The sequence below is a fragment of the Prenolepis imparis genome, unplaced genomic scaffold (genome assembly GCF_030444845.1).
Source record: "Prenolepis imparis isolate NDT839.2.m4 unplaced genomic scaffold, iyPreImpa1.0 SCAF_4, whole genome shotgun sequence".
NCBI lineage: Eukaryota > Metazoa > Arthropoda > Insecta > Hymenoptera > Formicidae > Prenolepis > Prenolepis imparis.
In genome coordinates this window covers 7,786,768-7,810,699 of record NW_028141162.1, presented here as the reverse complement: position 1 = coordinate 7,810,699, position 23,932 = coordinate 7,786,768, and the positions used below count along the sequence as shown (strand labels likewise).

The window sequence follows — 23,932 nt, the reverse complement described above, 5'->3', positions numbered from 1 at the left end:
ATAATTAATATACATTCTGATCCGCTGATTATTTTACATGGAAGCGGAAGCGAGCTGGGAGAACGAGTTGGATATAAAGAAATAAAACCACGCGCACTCGGGGGTGATCGCTAAGTATTGTACATAGATGAATCGTTCGTTAAAGTACCGCCGTAATGAGGTGCTGATAAAATTTCGCGGGACATCGACGGGGTGAAATGATGGGCAGAGATTAAATGCCATTTCCGACATTGATTATTCACCGGACCCAGTCACGTACACGCTCTATCGCTCGCCGTAATCATCCCGGTCCCTCCTGATGGCGCAATAATATCGCGGCGATATTTATAGAGCGTCGCAAGCTAATTATTTCGAGCGATAGAGACGCTTATGCGGTCGTTTCCGGCCCGTTAATTAGCAGAACGCGGGGCGCACTCCGGATGCGCCCGTCGGCGCCGTGGGGCGCATAGTGTGTTAATGGTGCCCGTTGTGGTGAATGCGTCGTGTCAAACGGACCGAACAGACCGGAGAGCGTCGGAGTAACGGGGCAAAGCCAGATTTACTTGGGACTCTCTTGAACGTTTTGCGACTTACGATCGACCAATTTACATCTCTCGCTTTATTATTTTGTGCTGCCTTCTAGGGATTCAATTTGCCTTCTAGAAATACGTGTAGCTTTACTCGCAAAGTAATTTAAATATTAAAATAGTAAAAATAATTTTTGTAAATTTTATATATAATATATAGACGAGATCTACATCCTATGGGAAAGGGAAACAGAGTATACCACTCGCATTTGATCATTGCACCATCATTTTGCGCGCGACTCCGGGATACCGCGGCTCAATTAAGCCGCGTACAAGCGTTTTGAGGGACGAGGTTATTATACTAACGTACGCGATGGGCACGCTGCGCACGGCGGAATGAGTATCGCGTGATCAGTATCGCGTGTTTGTCGAATTCTCCCAATGAGCGTCGCGTTATACCTGCCTACGATCGACAAATATAGGACCGTTGCGCTGCGGCTTTGCCGCGTTCTATGCACCAGGGATAAGCCTCCACAAATAGTGACATTAATTGCCTACGCTGCGCCCTATTTGCATGCCATTATTCAGAATAATTGATGACTATTGGCCGGCGTATGCGTTGAAACTCATTACCATACTTAACGTCCGACGCAATGGCGCGTTCGCCTCGCTCGCAAAAAGATCTCGAGGCCTAGTAGACGAACGTCTCGATTTTGTCCCGCATATTAACGCGTAATTGCGAAAAGCGGAATACAATTATCAGAGGGTTCGTACGTTGGCCTGCGTCCAGGATATACCTATGGTGAAGGCTTCGTCGTCGTTCAATAAACTCAATTATATCTATGACGCAATACCTCTAATTTGAATCATTAATCGTGCATGTAATTATTTATAGAATAAATCTATAAAATATATTATTTACTAATTATTATATATAACATAATTATATATTAACACTAATTATATATATATTATCTATAAAATTATATTATTAATTAATTAATAATAATTAATTTTTAATAATTAAAAAAGAAGTTTTGTTATTTTAATATCAAATACGTGTCATCGAACGTGGATATCGATCTTGATTTCTGCTTGTTTTTTTTGTTGCACGTACGAAATTTTGTGTCTATCCCTTTCTTTTCTTGTTGAAGTGTCGAGTTGGGCTTAGTTATTGGGGCAAGTAATCCCATCTTCCTCTTGTACAGACCGATGCTTGCAATTTCGTTCGAAAGTTTCCGACGAAAGTTGCCTGGTTCTCTCGGTTCGCAGGGAGTACCTTTAGTTGTCCACAGGGAGCCGAAGATTTATGCGGGCCGTGTGAGCCGAACAATAAGCTAGCGGGGCTTTCCGGCAGGTAGAATGTCGGGATTTAACGTTATCAGCCCGAACGCCTATTCATTACGTCGGCTCTCCTAGAGTACCGTGTAATCAAAATTAAATTGACCACACCTACCGATATTTATAGTTATTACAACCTATCCTCCTTCCGTGATGAGAAGATACGGAATTTAACGCGCGGTTGTGAAAAAGATAGACTATGTGTATGATGGAAATTACCTCGAAGAGCATGTTGCACCGTATCGCGTTTATTCGATAATGTATCATTATCGTGTCTATCGAGGGTTATAGCATCGTAATTTATAATGAGTCTCTTGATGATATTCGCGATAAAGGTATTATCGAATGTAATTTTTTAAAGAACTATATTTCTTTTTTTTTTTAGAAAATTCTTCAGATATATCAGATATTCCCATGTCATATATATTTATTTTGATATTCACATTTTAATCGGTCTATCAAATTTCTTATGTTCTTACATTGTTTCATACACGGTCTATTCGATCATTGTCATAACATGTATCATCGACAACGATAACGTCCATTGTAGTTCGTGACATACGACTGATGGATACCTATCTTTTCTAGAGTTGAAGTCTACTTCGATAGCGACCAAGTTTTCACTCCGTCGGAAACTTCACTAGGTGGTCTACATTCTCCCGAAAACTTTAATTAGCTCTCAGAACCCCTTATCTCACTCGGAAGGAAATCTTTATGCCCGACTGCCGGAGAGCATCCGGTTACACAAATAGAGAACGCCGGATATTTATTTTCGTACCTCTCGAATATGCAATTCGCCAGAGTCGAGAAAGAGTTTTTCCGAACCACGCGTGAATCGAGTTCGCGAATCGATATCGATAAAACTTAACAATATATAGATACGTGCATTTTCTATAGATCGTATTTGCTTGAGAACTTTCGAGCATCGTGATTGCCTCGCGAGACTAGTCACGCGATTGAATCTTGAGAAGTTCCCGTAATAAGAAGAATTCAAACGCTCTAAGAAAGTACGTCTGCAACTTTCTTAGCATTTTTTTTAACGTGAAAAAAACATCGATTGCTCCCTTAGAAGGCGTTATAAGTAAAGAATGAATAAAGGCGAGCAAATTTAAATTTTAAATCGACTCAGTAAGAATCTGTTTTTAATCGGTTAAAAAATTTGCAGATACGAGAAACTATGCGAAACTTGCGACACCCTTTATATCGATCGAACTAACCCTGCCTAGTTGTGTCTGCGAGAAATCCAGCGTTAGACTTCGGTCTGATGTGAATGTCCTGACCCAAGCTCTTTCGGTATTTGCGGCGGTTTAAGGCTCATTGTCAGAAGGATAAGCCTGATGTTTCTGACCATATCCATCCATTAGACGACCTTTTCACAAGATATTTATGACCATAAAGATACATTTAGCAATTATGTCCATCTCATCATTTGCTCTAATGAAAAAAGTTTCCTTGATGTAATAGCAAATGAATGAAATTTTGTAGCTACATGACAAGTAAATAAATAGATAAGTACAGACTTTGATGTTCACGCACTCGGGCCTTAAATGGTGGCAGCGATCTGGCAAGCCCATTTTCATTACGTTTCCGAGGTAGGTATCGCAAAACCGGAAGTTTGACCGTTATGCCGCGCCGGAGAGGCAAAACAGAAAAATAAAAAGAACTTTCGGAGGCTGACTAAGGGAGTTGACCCGGTTTCGCCGCGGTAATTACTATGCGCACCCAGTACGTCTCCAGCTCTGACGTTTCGCCGATGCAATTCGCAAATTCTCGGCGAAACCGCGAGCGTGCATTAATACTTTGGCGTACCTACTTTTCGTTTTAATATTTTCCGCGCGAATACTTTTTTCTGGTGATATAAAAAATTTTAATAAATTTTAGAGAAAAAAGAGAGAGAGATAGAGAGAGAATAAGAAGTTGATTAATTGTTTAATGTGTTAACAAGGTAAAAAAATGTATCTATTATGCGTTACAATTTTTTTTACTCTATGTAAATCGAGACTCGATATTAATCTTTTTACTGTGTTGCAAAATATTATATTTTCGCGATATACGAAATCTAATCGAACGTGATCACATTTCACGCTGAATGCTTGATAATACAATGCGCGATAATAAAATGAGCGACCGCGGTATATTATCTTTGCACGGATTATCAACAACGAGAGAACAGCTTGCAAATTGACAGCGAATGTTTCATGCGTCTCGCATGAAAGATTAATTTGGCATTAGCGACAAAACTCGTGCGAAACCTACGAGGAAACCGCAGAATCGTCGGCGTGTGTAAGGCATCACGGTCGAAGGATTAAGCGACAAATAATCAAGTACGATAGTTTCGGCGTCGGCGAAAGAGATGAGATGCTTATTTAGGGAAGCTGCATCCCGCCGACAGTTTTACGACGATGCTAAGCGAACGCGCAGATTAAGCAAAAAACTATCCGTCCGCCCGATAGATTGAAAGTATCGGGAATGCTGAATTACCTACGTTTATCCGTGAGATATCAGCGAAAGGATAATCCGAGTACGCGGCGCGTTATCCTGCTGAAACTCGTCGCTCGTCGTGTCACGGTTTAAGGACTTTCCCGGCTTATTCGGCGTGTTATGCAGCTCGATATTTGCATAGTGTTCGCGACCCTCTGATATCCGTGACACTTGATGTATACGCGCGCGGAATAAGGAGTGCCTGTTACCGCGTTTGATGTTGCCAGAATCTGGACTCTGGCTAATGGACTGATTTACCCTGACTGCCCTTCCCTTTATGGTAATGATAAGGGCGTGTTTATATCACGAGCATGCCCTATTTGCGCGATAATCGCGCGCAGGCAGTTTCAGTTTTGAGAATATTCTATAAGCACGAAAATTAAATGTGCGCGCATAATATCGACGTTAAATATCAAGATGTTATATAAAATATAAAGAAAAAAAAGAGAGATAATTGTAATATAAATGATAATGGCTATCGAACCGAAAGAATGAGATATAATATATAATAGTTAGAAACTGTACGTCGGTCATTTTTTAAAGATAGATATAGCTAAGAGAATCCAAAGCATCTGGAAAAATTTCTCGATCTTCTTCGAATGAACGCCAGGTCAAAAGTTCAACCAAGCGACAACAGATAACGCAAAAGTCCACGTTTCTTTAAATCGTGTGAAAAACACAATAAATCAGACCGATATATCTTAAGATTCGAGATAACGAGCGTTACAATAAGTATTGCTCTTCAAATATATCGCAAACTTTCTGTTTTGTACGCAAACTTGGACGCGCGGACACTTAGCTCGTTGTAATGTGCGCGCTATTTTCATTGTGAGCAATAATTAGTACTGAGTTCGATTTATAATTACAGCAGTGCAGAATTCCAATATTGATTATATTATATAATTCGAGTAATTAGTACTTTTTTCATGTGTAAGCGTTCATCAATAAGACTCTTTCTTCTTTGTGATATTTTAATTTTTATCTTTATAATAATATTATAATCACTCAGAAAGCTCTACTTCCCATCCCCTTTGCACTGAGTGCAAAGAGTGAACGATCATCGATGACAGAGTTCTCGAAACAAGTCGAGAATTCGTATCGTTCTCACGCTCAAGGAAGAGAGCAATCTCTCTTCATCGTGATTACGTTTACTCCCATGTTAGGGTGGGAGAATAAGATCAAGTACTACAGAAGTGATCCTGTGAAGCATGATCTTAAAATTCTACTGTCTCGTATGCTGCTATATACTCTCAGTATAGGATTTTAAAAGCGAGTAAATTTTTCTTGTCGTAGCCCTCTAGCGACTAAAGCAAAGACTAATAGCATTTTTGTAATCTTTTTTTTCAAGTATAAACATCAAAATTTAATTATTTTATTTTATTCTACTTTTTATTTAATTTTTTAAATTAAATAAAATGTATTTTTTAACATATACTAGTTACTAGAACAACATAAGTGCGCGCTATTCTTCGATTTTATGTTAAAAAATGATATTAAAAAAAAATAATATAAAGTTTGTTTAAACTCGATTAATATTTTTTCACAGAAATTAGCTGATTAAAGCGTTTATTTTCTAATTAAATTTTAAAATAATAATATGTTAAAGAATTAAAATAGTAACATGTTGTAAATAATATGTTATATCTTATTCTCGATTAATGTTTTTTGACAGAAATTAGCTGATAACTGTCGAAAATATTAATTGAGTTTAAAGTATTATAACATATTATTTAAAACATTATTATTTAAATTTTTATAACATATTATTATTTTAAAATTTAATTAGCAAATTAATGCCTTAATCAGTCGATTTCTGTCAAAAAATATTAATAAAGCGTAAATTTGCTAATTAAATTTTAAAATAATAATAGGTTATAAAATTTTAAATAGTAATATGTTGTAAATAATATGTTATAATACCTTTTCTGCGATTAATATTTTTTGACAGAAATCAGCTGATATCTTTAAAAAATAACAATCGAATTTTAAGTATTATATTACATTATTTAAAACATATTATTATTTTAATTTTTATAATATATTATTATTTTAATTTTTATAACATATTTTTATTTTAAAAATTAATTAGCAAATTAACGCTTTAATCAGCTGATTTCTGTCAAAAAATATTAATGAAGCGAAAATTTGCTAATTAAATGTTCTAGCTTACATATTTGTATTTATATTGTGTATGTTATAATGCGAAATAATAAGATTATTCTAATATATGTATGTATTTTATTTGTTACAGGTAGCATTGCGATACACAGTGCGATTCATGCGTCGTGTCTGGAGTGCCGTGTAAAGTATCGCGCGTCGGGAGTGCCGTGTAAAGTTTCACGTGTCGGGAGTACCGTGTAAAGTGTCGGGCGATCGTAATTATTCGTATTTTCGCGAGTGTCGTGAGTGCTACCATGGACCAAGAGAGGAGAAGGAGGCCCGGGGAGGCATCGGGCGACATCGGGGCAACTGTGAGGTATGCAATATAAAAACATTTTTTCTATAAACTGCATTGTTTATGAGATATTCGACGCACACATATGTATATACCGGTATATACATAATTTGAATATTTTGTTTTCAGATCAATGTGCTGTGTACTACAACTCCGCTATTGTACGTATCGGTGAGTGAGAAATTATTTATTTTATAATATTTCTATAGCTGTAATGAGGGTATATATAATATATTGAAAATATTAAATATATTTTAAATAATATGTTATAATATCTTATTTGCGATTAATATTTGTTGACAAAAATCAGCTGATAATTGTCAAAAATATTAATCAAATTTAAAATATTATAACATCTTTTTCTAAAAATGGCATGTTAAGTCGATTCTTGCAAGTATTGTTGCATCTTTTCCGCGATGCTGATTGACTGTTTCAATTCGCATTGTGCATTATATTCGTAGCATCGCGAGGATTAGCAGTTTGACAGTTTGTCCAAAATAAAATTAAATAAAATAATAATATGTTTTAAATAATATGTTTTAATACTTTAAATTTGATTAATATTTTTGACAGTTATCAGCTGATTTCTGTCAAAAAATATTAATCGCGAACAAGTATATATTATAAGTATATAAATTATAACATATATTATTTACAACATATTATTATAATTAAAATAATGATATTTTGTAAGTAATATAATATGTTATAATACTTTATTCGCGATTAATATGTTTTGACAGAAATCAGCTGTCAAAATTATTAATCGAGTTTAAAGTATTATAACATATTATTCTAAACATATTATTTTATTTAATTTTATTTGGAACAAACTGTCAAACTGCTACCCCCCCGCGATGACAGCCTCTAGATGCTACGAATATAACGCACAACGCGAATCGAGACAGCTAATCAACATCGCGAAAAAGAAGCAATAATACTTGTGAGAATCGACTTAACATGCCTTTTCTAGAGAGGAATATGTATATATGTAAAACTGTAAAGCTTTTACATCTACCTTAAAATATATGTATCTATAATAGTATGAATGTATTCTATTTTTTTTAATAATTCATATATTATATATATATCGCTTTATGAGCATGTTTCATTGTGTAATTTTATTGAAGAGTTTCTATCTCTTGTGCGTAGCACTTAATTAGTACCATGTTAATGCAAGGCAACGCACAGAGCGCTATCATATGCACACTCTCGTCAATCGAGGTAATTCTCGAGTCCATAGGCAATCAGACATAGGGAAGCCTATAATACATTTTGATATATTCTCATCTCTTCTCTTATTCCCTCATCTCTCCTTCCTTCCTTCCCTCCCTCTCTCTCTGTCTCTCTTTTTTTACTTTCTATATAATATTTCATTTTAAAAAAATATTAGTAAAACATCTTTAATAGAAGGATATATAGAAAGAAAAAAATTCGGCAAAATAATAATGATATAAAGAAAACATATATATATCTTTTATAGAATATTTTTTACAATAGTTTTTTCACTTAAATGGAAGCGAACGTAACTTCGATGGTACTAGACAGTCGCATATTGTAAATTGCATATCGTTTGTGCGCAAAAATACGCGCGGCGTAAAATTAGATGATTCTCTGATGTCAGCCATCACCGGTTTTACGCTGATTTTGATCTTAACGCAAGGCTGGCGTTCCATTTTCCCTGTTTTCGCGCACACGTTTATGGCGTGTCGTATAAATTTCGGTGGATCGTCGGGCAAATAAAATTCAAGAGCAGAGCGAAAATTGGGCGAACTAGGTTTTTTTCTCGGGAAGAAATTTGCGGTTTGTATGAAATGAGTATCGGTGCTTTGGACATTATATATTTTTTATGATCGTTAAAGCGGATCATTATTATATTAACGATGTTAGAGAATTATGTTGGCGCAATTGCGTGTTTCTAGTCACTTTTATTTGTTCCATGCGGATCGATCGCGATTTAAAACGACGAACAAAGTTCACCGCCGCCGCGAGAACATTTCCTCGTCGGAAATGGCGTTTCCAGAGATTTCTTCTGATCGTAACATCTGTCGCAGTAATTTACTAAAGTCGGCTAGAGCAGTCGTCCGGAATTACCCCTTGACTATGGAAATATGAACTGCGAACGCCAAAGAATGGGCCGATATGGCGATTTCTTGCTGACCTCGGCAGTCATTTTTCCAGTTTGATTACGAACTAATAATGAGAAACTCTCTCTTTCTCTCTATATTCCATTCATTTAATTCACTTCTCCGATTTAATCGGCGAGCATATCGCGCGCATTAGCATACGATAGTTATTTAAACCGTCAGCGAGAGAGACGAGCAGGAGAACGAGTTAATAGGGATCGGCGTCACGATGCTTGCGGAATAAATTAACTCGCAGACGGCACGTTTGCCACTCGGACGTGCCGTTTGGAAGAAAAATTGCACAGGCTTCCGATTCGCCCGTTGTAAATACCGCGCGTAGTAGCTCCTCGCTCTTTTTTTTCTATTCTTCTCCCCTCGTCGCTTAACTTATCGCTTAACTCCGCACGACGGCGGCTCTTATCGCGCGTGTTAATACTTCGTTAACATAACTAAATGAATCGAACAGCGTCCGGTCTCCGGTTTTACCACCAACACCGGTGATAAACGACTCCTTGTTACAGCCGCGTGCAGTAGAAAGCGACTAGTCAGAACGTCCGGTCTGACTAACGCTATTATTTTCTACTTTGCTGTTTACCCGAGTTAACGTTAACCCAATGATTAGCGTGTAAACCATATTTAGCTTGTAAATATGTTAAATATGTGACTTTAATGTGACTAAAATAAGTTTATATATAAAATAGGATATAAAATGTGACGTGACTAAAAAAATAAAAAATGAAATATAAAATATAAAATACAATATAAAAATGTATATATTTTTATTTCGCGTTAGTTACGTTTTTTAACATTAATTTGACTTGAACAATTTCTCTTTCACAAACAATTTTTATTAAGAATTTTATTTTCTCTCTATCCTATTTTATTTATTTATTCCTTTCTCTCACTACGGTTGCAATTAATAAGTGCGAGCTGTAGTTGCACGCGGATTATGTTGTAAAATTAAGTGTTAACAAGAATCAAATCTACCGCAACTTTAACGACAAAACTGCAATTTTAACAAAAGCAATGAGGAATCTTCTTATCGTCGACGTTCCTCTATGAAAGTATGCCATTGAAAGCTCGTGCATCGCCTCGCTCGTCTCTTTCGCCTTTTGAAAATTAGCGCTTTGCAGTTTCATGAAATTTAATTCAACCGACATTGCGCTTTACCGCTATGCCATTTGTCCGCATAAATGGTATACATGACTGTTATCATTCTTCTATATAAATGGTACCCACAGCTTATATCTTTATCTTACATACTATTTTTTTTACAAAAAACTCATTAATTTTATGTCTCTTTCGGCGTGTTCTAATTAAAAATTAAAAAAAAATAAAAAAGAAAATAAAGAAGAAAGAGAAAAGAGAGAAAAATCTCGTTTAAGTCTGCACAATAGTTTCCTGTGAAGCATCGGGAATATTAAATTACGGTTTGCACGAGCGAAATTATTGTTCTCTCCACTTCGTACTATCTCGTACTATAGAAAAAGCGGATATTTGCGCAATCTACGAGACACATGAAGGGTTAAAGCCGCGGCTGCGCGTGATAAACGAACGTCATCGTTAGCGACTTGTCCGCCTCGCTTCGCGAATCCGCCAGAGACGGCTATTTATTATGCGCGACACATTCTGTCTTTCCCCCTTTTCCTTTCTCCTTATCTCGCAGACTTAATATATTATCACGAGTGGGGGGAATTGTCCGGAGCTTTTTCTCGCTCATCCATAAGACTGAAGAGCGGACCGTCATCACCGGCATCGAGCACTAACTTTTCGATAAGAGCACCGACGAGAAGAGTGTCGTCGTCGTCGTCGTCATCTTCCTCGTCGTCGTTGTCGTTAAAGGGGCGCCCGCATTCGAGGCCCGTAAAGATCGCACGTCTATAAAACACCGGCCGGGATAATCGTCGGGAATTTAAACGCGGGTTGGCGCGAACTTTTCCGAACGTTTATCGAAAGGTGCTTGTTTTTTTTTATACAGCAGGCATTAAATGTTCTTTCGCCATCGTCGCTTCAATATATTAGGATTTATCCATGGCTCGTGTCAAGAAATATCGAACCGCTATTTGTTTCTGTCTCTTTGATAATTCAACGTTGTATTAAACGTGGACCAAAATGCGTTACAATGTTTTGCATTTTTTTTTTACGTTTTACACTTAAAATGAAACTTGCTTTCGGCGATTCAAACAGAATCTTCATTTTACTGGTAGTAGTATCTAGGTCGTACTTCGTGGAACTAAACGTATTTCCGCGTTCGTGATTCAGAGAGAGGGAGAGAGAGAGAGAGAGAGACGACCATGTTTGGCTCTCGGAAAAACGTTCTCCGGAGAGTGATGTGGTTTTTTACGTTTTACGACGTTTTTAATCGTCTGGAACTCACTTTCCGCGGCGGAGCAAATAAAGGAAGAAAAATATCCCCCTTGCCTCGGTCCCATCTGGACGGATTTCGAGAATGTCGCGCAACGGCACGTAGCGTCGCTTCGCTCGCGAACCCCGGGAGGTGACGGGGTCCTGAGCCTTCAGCGTCAACAATTTCCGTCTACGTTTCCACTTTTTAATTACGCGGTCGCTCGCGGCGAGGGATACTGACTTCGTCGCGCTTGATGAGGCGCCACCCTCCGGGGCTCTTCCCTCTATTCATCCTATTTTTGCGATGCCTTCCCCTCTATTAGAGAGATTGCGTGTCTCTTGCTTGTATTCACCCTTCGTTACATGTCTCACCCATGTCGTTGAGCCTAAGTTAACTACTCGTCTTCCCCTCCGTAGCTCGTTGAATCTCTCTTCCTCTTTCGAGATGAGGAACGTGACGACGCGAATCTTCTCTAGGCCCGATGATGTCGCGTTTTGCGTGACTGTCGGTTTGAGTGCGTACGTTCTCCCACATATGGGATAAATAATACCGGCGCACCCCTGCATTTTGCGAATATCGTCAGTCACCGTGATGTCGGCGAAATGTGATGCGGAGTGGATCCACGATAGACGCTTCGCCCAAGCCAATTTGTTGGAAACATGCTTTTAGAATTTCTCATTCGTCACAAGGAAGATAAAGTTTGCGGAAGATTACACAGAGTATATATATGTATATAGGTAGCATACTGTGCGACAACGTCATCTACAAACTAATTATTAGAACGTAATATGAAGTAGAATTAACGGAGCTTGACGAAAATCAAACACTCCGTGCGAATGAATCAAATCGCAAACGCTCGGATTGTCAACAGCGTTTAAACGCGAGAGAACAAACGAGCGGTGAATGGTGCGGGTGAAGCGTCGAACGCGGGCAACGCGAGATTTTTCATTTAAAAAGCATGCTAGTTACTCGGCCGTGATGCATTCGTTCGTGTGTCGGTAGTGCCGATCTGACGTGAGCCGTGCTCGTGTCTCGTTAAACACGGCTGGTTGGCTAGCCACAGCAGCCCGGACTTTGAGCGAGCGTATATACACACACGATGCGGACTGATAAATGTACATACATACATATACCCTTGTATACGTACAATCAGATATATATAGTACATGTACAGGCGGGTATATCGGGTGATTCAGAGTTGCTGTTTATTCATATATAACTTTTGCACGCAGTACAGAAGATAAATGAATCGCGGGGCTAGGGCAGTGTATAATACGAACCATAAGTAAAATTGAATGAAAACATTTTTGCATATACCAGTTTGCGCGGGCAATTATTTTCCCCGGAATATAAAATATAAAATATTTTTATTTATGAAATAGCAAACAGTAATGCGTAATAAATTGGTTAGAAATTTATATGTATATGTATATTTATATATATAAATTTTTCACTTGTTTCTCTTTTTAGAAAAGTTCCACATGTACATCTTTTTTTTCTAATTGTTTAAATAACAGATAAAATGAAATTGGATATATCTTTGGATATGTCTTTAAATAAGTTTCACGAAAGAATGGAGAATAATTCATTTGTTTGCATACTTTCAAGAGTCAGAAAGGAGACAGTAATTCCGAAGCACCCTATACCTACATGCTGGCAGTGAACTCCACTCTTTTATATGACGGTTGACAGAGTAGGACGATGTGTTTCGATATTTGTCAGGGATGCTCGTGATGTGCCAACGTCGCGCAGCTATGACCCAGTTGCGGGGGCGCCGACCCTCCGTACATTTATCCACACCCCTCATCTTCGCGAAAAGAGTGAAAGGCGTAAGGCTGAAAAGTGTGCAGCTGAACGTCACAGATGTCGATATTCGGCCGCTTCGATATTCGGTTGACGGAGCGTATCGCGTGCATTAGATATTCATAACGCCGACATATGCAATTTGTAAGATCAGTATAAAATGATGGATAATATATCGGGATGACATATTATTGCGCAAAATTACATTCTGTTATTTTCGCGCACGTTTGTATTACTTTTAATTATTTTTAATTATTAAATAAATATCACGAGAAAGATGTAAAAATGTATATAATAATAAAATGCCGCAAATATATTGATAATAAAACGTTATAAATCATCGCAATAATAATTATATGTTGGGGGTTGGCCGTTAAGATTGTCTCGATGGCAGCAGATATGCGTTTACGCGAGTCATTCGCTTTAAGGGCGATGTAATCGTCGTTGTATACCGCAGTTACTCTCCTTCGTACAAACAGATCAGACTCGGCGGTAATCTCTTGGATCGATATCATGTCGAAATGTTGGCATCGTAACAACGTATCCACGACGTTGATGGTCGACGTATACTTGAAGCGCTGCAAACCGCTACAATGGAAGGCCGCTTTTATGTCTCTCTGATTTCTCCGTTCGCGTTTGACCTCGTAAAAACAACGATGGCCCGTTTTTTTCTCTCTGATGATGACCGATGGCCAATCTACCACTTGTGTGTCCGGTCGTGCATTTTTCGTTATTTATCTGCCTGGTTTTTTCGCGTTGTGCGATGATTAGCTGCCTCGTCAACGCGAGGGAATCTCTTAATTGAAGAGCGAAAGTCAAATTCCGTTAAATGCGAAAATTGATAGCCCGTGCTGGAACATAAAATGAGAGAAAAAGTATCAACGTCAAAAGAGCGCTCACAGTTCTTCAATCTCTGCGATATATAAGTCGTGATATATATTTTTAAGTGGATAACAATTAATTTCGCGCTTGTAAAAGAATTTTCGTCGAAAATTGCTGAACGAAACATCCGAAGCGCGCGTTTAATGAAAGCACTATAGTCCCTGAAAAGCGAGTGCGAGGGGTTAAATAAAACAATAAAATTGTTTCGCAAGAAGCTTTCTCTCGCTGTGAGGAACAATATTGCTTTTATTTTTCAGAGATCCGCGCCATTTCTCTCGCCGTTAGTCGTTTTGCACGAAACGGGGCACGAAGCGTTTTCTTTCGCATACTTTCAACTGAATGCAAAACGAAACGCATATATACCTACTCGATAAAACAACGAGGAGAAGGCAAGAGATCCGTTACCACCGTTGCTGCACTTGAAGAGATACGAAAGATGCGATGAATTATAAACGAGATGAAAAGTAGATCGCCTAGGATCCGACGAGCGTAGACCATTTTACAATACGGCTAACGGCAATTTATTCCGAGTTAAATGGGCGAAGCCAAATAGCGTTGAAGATACATAATCGAAATGTCGGCGATGTTCTCCAAGACGTGGTAATCAAATTATATATATTCGAGCAGACAAAAGCCGCGAGAACTCTCAAGTAGGGTAAGGTTCTCCTTCCCTTCCCCCTCGATCAACGCGTTTCTGCTGATTTCTCCGTCGCCTCTCGCGGTTTGTCGAACGTAAAATACACTCGAAGCGTCGAATCCTCGGGGATTCCCGGGGTAGAACGGGGGAGAAAAAAGACGACGGGGTTGGCGTGAAAACAGCCGACCTGAAAATCGCAATTTCTGCTCTTTTCATCGCGTTTCTCTCTTTCTCTCTCTTCCTCCCCGTCACCGAGCGATTCTGGCAATGGCGCCCTCGATCAACTGCCTCGGCAGATCGACAAGATCTATCGTTCTCGAGAGCGCTCTTTGGTATATCACATCGTATTATCTTGTCATAATACTAAGAGTCGGGTTTCTCTTTTCCTCCACGACACTGGGAAAGAAACGAGGAGGAAACCGTCGGCACGAGCTGTCTTTGATGTCGCAATACACCGGAAATGATTCGGTTTCCTTGACTATCAGCACGCGCGCGGTTTGCGTCTGGTGACATTTCCGCCTGTTCTGTTTAAGTTTAACAAAAAGTCCAGACGAGAAGACGTATCAATGTGTGGAGAAAACGTTTCGTTCTCCGTCTTCTGTATCATCGACAATTTCAAGAGACCGATATTGTTTCTATCTTATATAATAATTTTCTATTTTTCAATTATTTCCTTAATCATAATTCGCTAAATTATTCTAAAATGTGTGTAAAACATATTGTAACGTGCATTGCATATATTATAACGTAACTTAACACGTCGCGGAGAGAAGAGGGGGATATCAAATATGACATAATAACTTTCGCAATTATGCATAAACTCGGTCGACGCAAACTCTGACAACGTAACGTCAGCGTCACCTTGTGCCACGAAAGAAGCATCAACTATCCACGGACGTAGACGGAGAGCGCGCGATCATGGTAGATGGATCGCGATATATATTTCTTCTTATTCGACCGGTTCGCCGACTTTTGCGAGCTGCGAGCGGGAGTCGACGAACGCTATTCAAGTTAAATGGATTCCAAGCTATTCGACGCCGTTTTCTCGAGGAGACATCGCCCAGAGAGAAGACGACGGTTTCTCCCTTTTCCTTTTCTCTATTCGACTCTCGGAGAAGCTTCGGAGCTTTGAGAGCCGCGTCGATCGAAAGCCACGAGCTTTTCTCAGGCCGAGGACTGATGTCGCTGTTTGGCTTTCGCATCTTGCCGACTAGAATGGCGCGAAAGGAAAGCTCTCTCTTTCTTTCTCGACTCCGTCTTCGTTTCCTCATCTGATGTGCATCGCGAGAGCAAAGTTACACGAGAAGCTTTAAGGAAGGAGCGACAGTCATCGGTGCATGGCGTCTTATTTGGAGAATTCCGAGTGGAAGCACTTGTCGTTGCCTCTCTGCGCTTTACGGCGATTATCGTCAGAACACGAGACGAGTGTTCGGGAGCTTTCCAACTTTTGCCCTCGAAGCTATCAGCGGGAAAGTGTCAGTGGTGCGTCGACATTTTGAGGCGAGCATTCGCAGAGTGAATCGTTCTCTGGTGAGGATCCGAAAAATCGCTTCCACTCGAAAACTGAACATGGGAAGATTCGGGAGAATACACACGGGTATATTTTATAATATTATCATTTACACCGTTTCTGCTTTATTATGCTGCTGTAATTGTACGGGGTCGTTCGAGCCGTCCTGTTGGATTGTAAAAGTTTGTTTCGTGAATAAAGACAACGATACCCAACGGACAACATTGTATTATTGCGATCTTTATAACTCTGGAGAGGTCTCTGCGCGTTCGGCAAACTGAAAGTTCTATTCTGTTCACTTACAGTTTAACCAGAAGTCAGACGCAGCGAATACAACGAGCAAGCAGGTTTCAATTTAACGTGGCTAGACGCGGTCACAATGAAAACGGGAAGAGCTTGATTGAAAATTGAATCGCGAGTGAAATGATAAATTGTGGCGAAGCTTCCGGTAAAAATACAAAAATTGCAAATCACGAAATTTAAAACAGACGATATAAATGCGGCTATAGGGAGATACGTGTATATTCTAGTTTACATAATTTCAATTCTGCATCACGCGCAAGAGATTAAAATTTAAAAAACGGACTCTCTCTCTCTCCTGTATCAAATTTTGATCTGTCGGAAACAGAAGTGAGTATGTCTTTCATTCGTGCGCCGATAGTAGACAATAAATAATTGCATACGGCGCTGCTGCTGCTTTAAATCTTGAAAGCATAATGCACTTTGATATTATATCAAAGCAAAATTACGCGGCCGTTATTTCACGACTATGTCCAAAGAAACGCTGTAATGGAAGAAACGTTGAAGCCCTTTGAAACCCCCGTGTGAACACCCATCACTAGTGTCAGTCACTTTTGTCGCCTCTCTGTCGATACCGCTTTATTACGGAGGAACGAGAAATCGAATTTACAAATAAGAAGACCGTGTCAAGCCGTTTGACTTTGCGTTCAACGTTATATCTAATTCAAGAACGATCTTTTGCCCTCTGTCAATTTCGCGTTCGCGTTTCACTCCAGTACTTTTGAAAAAGAAATATTACTCTTTGGAAAAGAAATTTCTCTGAATAAAAATAAAAATACAATTTGACAATATATATCTAAAAATAATATTTATGTAAAATTCAACACAGATTTATTCTCTCTGCGTTATTTTTGAAATAGCCGTTTTTTATAAAAAAAAATATTGCTAAAAACAAACCATTGATCGCGTAAATGCCTTCGCATATAGAAACGTTAGTGATGATCGACGCTAATAAAGTTGGCTGGCCATTCGAAAAATACTTATCCAGTTTTGTTCCCCGATTTTTCCGAACGAGTAAATCGCAAAATGGCAACGCGATACAGGTTTGATTGCCTTCCGAGTCAGCTGAGGCGATTATAGTTATCCTTTGTCCAAAGTCGTAGTACCATAGGCAATATAAGGTTCTCTCTCTATATATCGATAGATCGGTATTTGTAGCCGACCCGTATTTCATATAGCTAACCGAAACTATCGGCGCTTTGTTGGCAGATACCGGCCAGGCTTAATAGAGCTCTCGGTGATACCTTTTGTTTCTATCGCGAGGCAACAGTGCGCGAGAGAGTGAGATCTCGTGGACACGGGAACGGGTTGCCTGTGATAATCTCGTGATTGCCCTCGAGCGGCAATTACATCCTTGACACGAGGCCATATGGGATCTCAAGATTACGTTTCCATACTGCGGCAGCCACGACACATTGTGCGTCGCTTGCTCGGCGCAATGTTTGTTTCTGGACAGGCGTAACATTCCCGGTCGTTGTTAAACCGCCGTGCCGACGTTTGCGTAAAATAACAAACCTCACGTAACCTCCGGTAACGAGTCCCAATTTGGGAATAATACGCAGCACATCGATGCAAGCCGAGTTCCGCGCGGTTACATGACCACTTTAAATTACGCGAATTTTATCAAAAAAATTCGCGTATGATAAAATGGGAAAAGATAGATAGATTTTTATATTTCGTGTGAAGGAGAGAAGGAGATGGAGAGACGGATGAAAAAAGAGAGAAGAGAGTGAATGAATGATTATTTATTAAGTTCTCTCGGGGGATAGAGAGAAAAAGATAGACGCAAAGTTATTTTAAAAAGTTTTCTCTCAAATTTTCTGCGAATTTAAAATTATTTTTTCAAGTTACGTGTGTGTGAATAGAAGAAACATGGACATATGGAAAATAGCGGGAAAAATATTTCAGGACTTTTTGAGCCGGTATATCGCCGTTCGAATAATTCATGCAATGTATTGTTCTTGCAGTCGGTGCTTTGGAGCGATCGCGAGATATGATATTCGGTTTGGAAAGTGTTAGTTTCTGGTAACCGTATTCTCGATGCGTTCAGTATCGGCGGACTATGAGCTATAAAATTTTATTTTCGCTCGTTTTCGCAGTCACGAACGTATGTAGTCTTGTTTTCGAGGAATCAACATACATTGTGTACTTCGGCACGCTATATCGCCGAAGACATATTCGTGATAAATTTCATTTTACGTCAATATACCGACGAATTTACGAGTCGTGTTTATTCCCGACCAGCGAAACCCATAAAGTCAGGGATTCGCGTTCCTTCGCAAAATCGTTCTTATTATTTAGCGACGTTTGCGTATCAGGCGCTCGGATGAGACCGATAAATTTCTACATCGCTGCGAACGTAAACTTTCTGCGAGGATACGAAAAGCTCTGAAGTTCCTCTGAAAATTCTGCGATCGTAAAAATGACAAAAATACGTAATGCGGCGCGGATAATGTTAAAAAAGTAAACTAAATTAAATTTCGTAGAAATAACGATAACGAGGAAAAATGCGTGTGAAAATAATTTTAAATGTAAGCATAACAAAGTCGATTACATAATTTAATATGCTTGCGAGAAAGAGAGAGAAGGGGGGGGGAGGAGGGAGAGACAAAGAGATAGAGAGAAGTTAAAGAATGGAAAAATAGAATATTACGATGTTTTTCGATGGAGACTCTATGCTCGCGGTTTGTATTTTTATTACTGTCGGAGCGTTTCACGAAGCGTCATTAGTCCTTTGATCTCCTCGATGGCAATTAAGACATTAATTGCGGTCGGTTACTGATTTCCTCGGCATTCCCGTGGATTCCAACGTCTGCGCGTCTTTACGCTCCGGTACTCGTTAACGAGGCGACACTTGCCAAAGCGATTTCTTTACCGTCTCGCGTAACTTCGTTTGATCATGGCATAATGATAAATGATGCTCTTAGAATTATGAAACTTGCACAGAATGCACGAAGAAAAAGAGGCAGTGCAGAAAAAGAAGCACGTAATAAATTAAGATATCATTTATTAAATATTTTACATGATTTGAGCGATTAATATAGAGTATATTATAAATACTGAAAAAATATATATTAAAACAAAAAATGTGAAACTTTCTATTTCTATTTTCGGACAATGGCTGAACTTTGTTGGAACTAAAGTGGACCGCGGTCCTCATCGAGAAGCGGACGAGCAGTCGTATGCGTCCTCCACTTGTCGAACACAATAGCAGACCCTTTTGCTTAACAAAAAAAGCTACACTGTAGAACGTGGCAGTCTCTGTTACGCGTTATTAGCATTATTCTGAAAGAATTCTTTCATACAATGGAGAATCGTGAAGAGCAACGAAAATGTGGAATAGAACCGATGAAATTTGAGTTTCTCACCGAATAATTCTGCTCCAAAGTATACATGTTTCTTTTATTTTCTACTAGAACAACACAAACGCGCTTTCTTTATCCAGGCAGTTTCAGTTTTGAGAATATTCTATAAGCACGAAAATTAAATGCGCGCGCATAATATCGACGTTAAATATCAAGATGTTATATAAAATATAAAGAAAAAAAAGAGAGATAATTGTAATATAAATGATAATGGCTATCGAACCGAAAGAATGAGATATAATATATAATAGTTAGAAACTGTACGTCGGTCATTTTTTAGAGATAGATAAAGCTAAGAGATTCCAAAGCATCTGGAAAAATTTCTCGATCTTCTTCGAATGAACGCCAGGTCAAAAGTTCAACCAAGCGACAACAGATAACGCAAAAGTCCACGTTTCTTTAAATCGTGTGAAAAACACAATAAATCAGACCGATATATCTTAAGATTCGAGATAACGAGCGTTACAATACGAAGTATTGCTCTTCAAATATATCGCAAACTTTCTGTTTTGTACGCAAACTTGGACGCGCGGACACTTAGCTCGTTGTAATGTGCACGCTATTTTCATTGTGAGCGATAATTAATACTGACAATAAGTTCGATTTAGAATTACAGCAGTGCAGAATTCCAATATTGATTATATTATATAATTCGAGTAATTGGTATTTTTTTCATGTGTAAGCGTTCATCAATAACGCTCTTTCTTTGTGATATTTTAATTTTTATCTTTATAATAATATTATAATCACTTAGAAAGCTCTACTTCCCATCCCCTTTGCACTGAGTGCAAAGAGTGAACGATCATCGATGACAGAGTTCTCGAAACAAGTCGAGAATTCGTATCGTTCTCACGCTCAAGGAAGAGAGCAATCTCTCTTCATCGTGATTACGTTTACTCCCATGTTAGGGTGGGAGAATAAGATCAAGTACTACAGAAGTGATCCTGTGAAGCATGATCTTAAAATTCTACTGTCTCGTATGCTGCTATATACTCTGATACTCTCAGTATAGGATTTTAAAAGCGAGTAAATTTTTCTTGTCGTAGCCTTCTAGCGACTAAAGCAAAGACTAATAGCATTTTTGTAATCTTTTTTTCAAGTATAAACATCAAAATTTAATTATTTTATTTTATTCTACTTTTTATTTAATTTTTTAAATTAAATAAAATGTATTTTTTAACATATACTAGTTACTAGAACAACATAAGTGCGCGCTATTCTTCGATTTTATGTTAAAAAATGATATTAAAAAAAAATAATATAAAGTTTGTTTAAACTCGATTAATATTTTTTCACAGAAATTAGCTGATTAAAGCGTTTATTTTCTAATTAAATTTTAAAATAATAATATATGTTAAAGAATTAAAATAGTAATATGTTGTAAATAATATGTTATATCTTATTCTCGATTAATGTGTTTCTTGAAATTAGCTGATAACTGTCGAAAATATTAATCGAATTTAAAGTATTATATGTATAACCTATTATTTAATACATATTATATTATTTTAATTTTTATAACATTATTTTAAAAATTAATTAATAAATTAACGCTTTAATCAGCTGACGCTTTAATCATATATGTCATGTAGAGCTTCAATTAAATTTCTTTTAGTAGTAATATAAGACATTAATCAGACGTTGTGATTGCTCGGTAGATACACTGACAAATTATCCAAATTAATTATTATACAACAAATTAATTATATAATAAATTAATTATTTTTTACAATAATCAAGCTTCAAATACATCTCAACAAGACATCTCGAAAACAAGACATCTAGAAATTTCTATGAATACGAGAGAGAAAATATTATTGCGGAAAAAGAGACATTCTCTCTCTCTCAATGTCTCTTAATCAGCTGATTTTTCTGTCAAAAAATATTAATAAAATTTGCTAATTAAATATTCTAGCTTACCTATTTATATTTTTATTGTGTATGTTATAATTTGCTAATTAAATTTTAAAATAATAATATGGTAAAAGTTATAAAATAGTAATACGTTGTAAATAATATGTTATAATACCTTATTCTCGATTAATATTTTTTCTTTCTAAAGCTATATCTTTTCGAACGAATCTCCTTCGAGTTTTAATTAATTATTAATATTATATAAGTCATGTATGTATATAGTATCGCGCGCGCTATTGGAGTGAAGTTGCCGATGTTTGTAGAATAGCGAATAGCTGCGGCCATTACCGAAACGCCGCGAGTATCAGGCAGTTGGAGCTGCGTCCCGCTGTGATTAATTAGTAAGCATAATCGTTAGAAACGATTTCTAACCTTTGTATTGTAATATTTATCAATCGCATATAATAATTTCAACGTTAATATGTAGTCGTAATTGTTCGAAACGCATATTTCGCGAAAAATTCGATGCAAAATCTCTCGCCAACATAACCCAACTTAATCTGTTTTCGCGCGCGCGAATGTATTGCGATCCGTGGATATATCTATCGTTAATTCTAGCTTACATATTTACATTGTGTATGTTATAATGCGAAATAATAAGATTATTCTAATATATGTATGTATTTTATTTGTTACAGATAGCATTGCGATACACAGTGCGATTCACGCGTCGTGTCGGGAGTGCCGTATAAAGTTACGCGCGTCGGGAGTGCCGTGTAAAGTGTCGGGCGATCGTAATTATTCGTATTTTCGCGAGTGTCGTGAGTGCTACCATGGACCAAGAGAGGAGGAGGAGGCCCGGGGAGGCATCGGGCGACATCGGGGCAACTGTGAGGTATGCAAAATAAAACATTTTTTCTAAACTGCATTGTTTATGAGATATTCGACACACACATATGTATATACCGGTATATACATAATTTGAATATTTTGTTTTCAGATCAATGTGCTGTATACTACAACTCCGCTATTGCACGCATCGGTGAGTGAGAAATTATTTATTTTATAATATTTCTATAGCGGTAATGGGGGGTATATATAACATGTCTTTTTTAGAAAGGGAAAAGTTACATATAATATTGCGTATAAAACAGGAGGAGAGAGATAAATTTGCTTGTTAAGGATTCGAAAAATGTTTAGCCCCTCTCGTTTCTCCCGAATATTTAGCATCCGAAAATTCGGAATCCTCCGAGAATTGCGGAGACTGAATTCCATGTCTACGAGAAACACGCCGTAGCTCGCGTCTCGTTCTCCCAAGATTGTCGGAGATTGAATGCGACGTCGGAAGGAACGTTTAATTTACCAGTATTATGCCGGTGCCTAGCGCTCGCTTCGTTAGTTTGGCGAATTGTCGTAGTCGGTTTGCGGGAGAGGGAATCAGAAGTTTTTTCACCTTTTCTCCGGAGCGCGCACCTAACCGGAGTTTCGCTTCGACCAATTTTCTCCGCTTTTCTCCGAGATACCCAGTCTCGCGGAAGTAAGAAAATGCATCGGGCACACCGTGTATGGTGCACGCGGACATACTGTATATTCCATGGATATGTATACGCCGCGGCGCGGCTTGGCACCTGAAAGCACATTCATGAACTCGAATGAGCCTGCGAGCTAGAATGTCGAGCTTGTTTATCCGACGCGGTAAAAGCGTACGCGGGGGTACCAAACGGTACCGGTAGTTGTAAACTTTGTAACTACGTGGCTCCCAGGGTGGTAGCGGCTCGATTATTTATGTGGAGTGAGAGTTTGTTTGCTCTGGCGAAAGAAACGCTTTAAACGCAGCAACAGTTTGGAAAGTTAATAACTTCGCTGTAGAAACAACCGCGCGCGCCTCTGTGGTCGAAATGTATTTTATTCAACGGGAATATTTCAATGAGACGACGAAATGAAAACACATAAGCGTGGAAAACATGTGAGAGTCCTGTTTATTCTTTTTTCGCTAACGAGCCTTATTGTTGTATGTAAAATTATTTACGTAAATGAAAAAAATTTTTCCATTCGCGAATATTCACGTTCGAGGAACCTTTATACATTTTTCCAACCCGAAGTCTATTTCTGTTCTTGGATAAAATCTCCGATATCGTATTATTGTAGCGAATATTCTCGATTATCAATCGCACAGTTGAGATAAAATTGAGATGATTTTATAATCTGCTCGCGCGCGCAGATTGCGAATGCAGTTTGCACCGGCGGTTGCTTCCTTATTTTGCTCGATTCTGCTCGTGTCTTGAATTGCAGCTGCATAAATTGGCTCATGAAAAGCATACCGAC

At 38.2% G+C, this 23,932-nt stretch overlaps 2 long non-coding RNA genes and 2 other non-coding genes across 4 annotated transcripts in view; 2 read left to right on the top strand and 2 right to left on the bottom strand.

Annotated features, from left to right (window-relative positions):
• The window catches only part of LOC145934870 (uncharacterized), a 49,388-nt gene extending 42,590 nt beyond the window's left edge, over nucleotides 1-6,798 (top strand). The window contains exon 4 of the long non-coding RNA XR_014425124.1: nucleotides 6,580-6,798. This is a non-coding gene — a long non-coding RNA (uncharacterized LOC145934870). The remainder of the gene's footprint in view (nucleotides 1-6,579) is intronic.
• LOC145935757 (small nucleolar RNA U3) lies at nucleotides 5,329-5,544 on the bottom strand. Its single transcript, XR_014425273.1, has one exon. It is a non-coding gene; the product is annotated as a small nucleolar RNA U3 (small nucleolar RNA).
• A 13,700-nt stretch (nucleotides 6,799-20,498) lies between the features above and the next one.
• Nucleotides 20,499-20,714, bottom strand: LOC145935759 (small nucleolar RNA U3). The gene has a single exon (XR_014425275.1). It is a non-coding gene; the product is annotated as a small nucleolar RNA U3 (small nucleolar RNA).
• A 1,599-nt stretch (nucleotides 20,715-22,313) lies between these two features.
• Nucleotides 22,314-23,932, top strand: part of LOC145934869 (uncharacterized) — a 103,558-nt gene continuing 101,939 nt past the window's right edge. The window contains exons 1-2 of the long non-coding RNA XR_014425123.1: nucleotides 22,314-22,502; nucleotides 22,608-22,649. This is a non-coding gene — a long non-coding RNA (uncharacterized LOC145934869). The remainder of the gene's footprint in view (nucleotides 22,503-22,607; nucleotides 22,650-23,932) is intronic.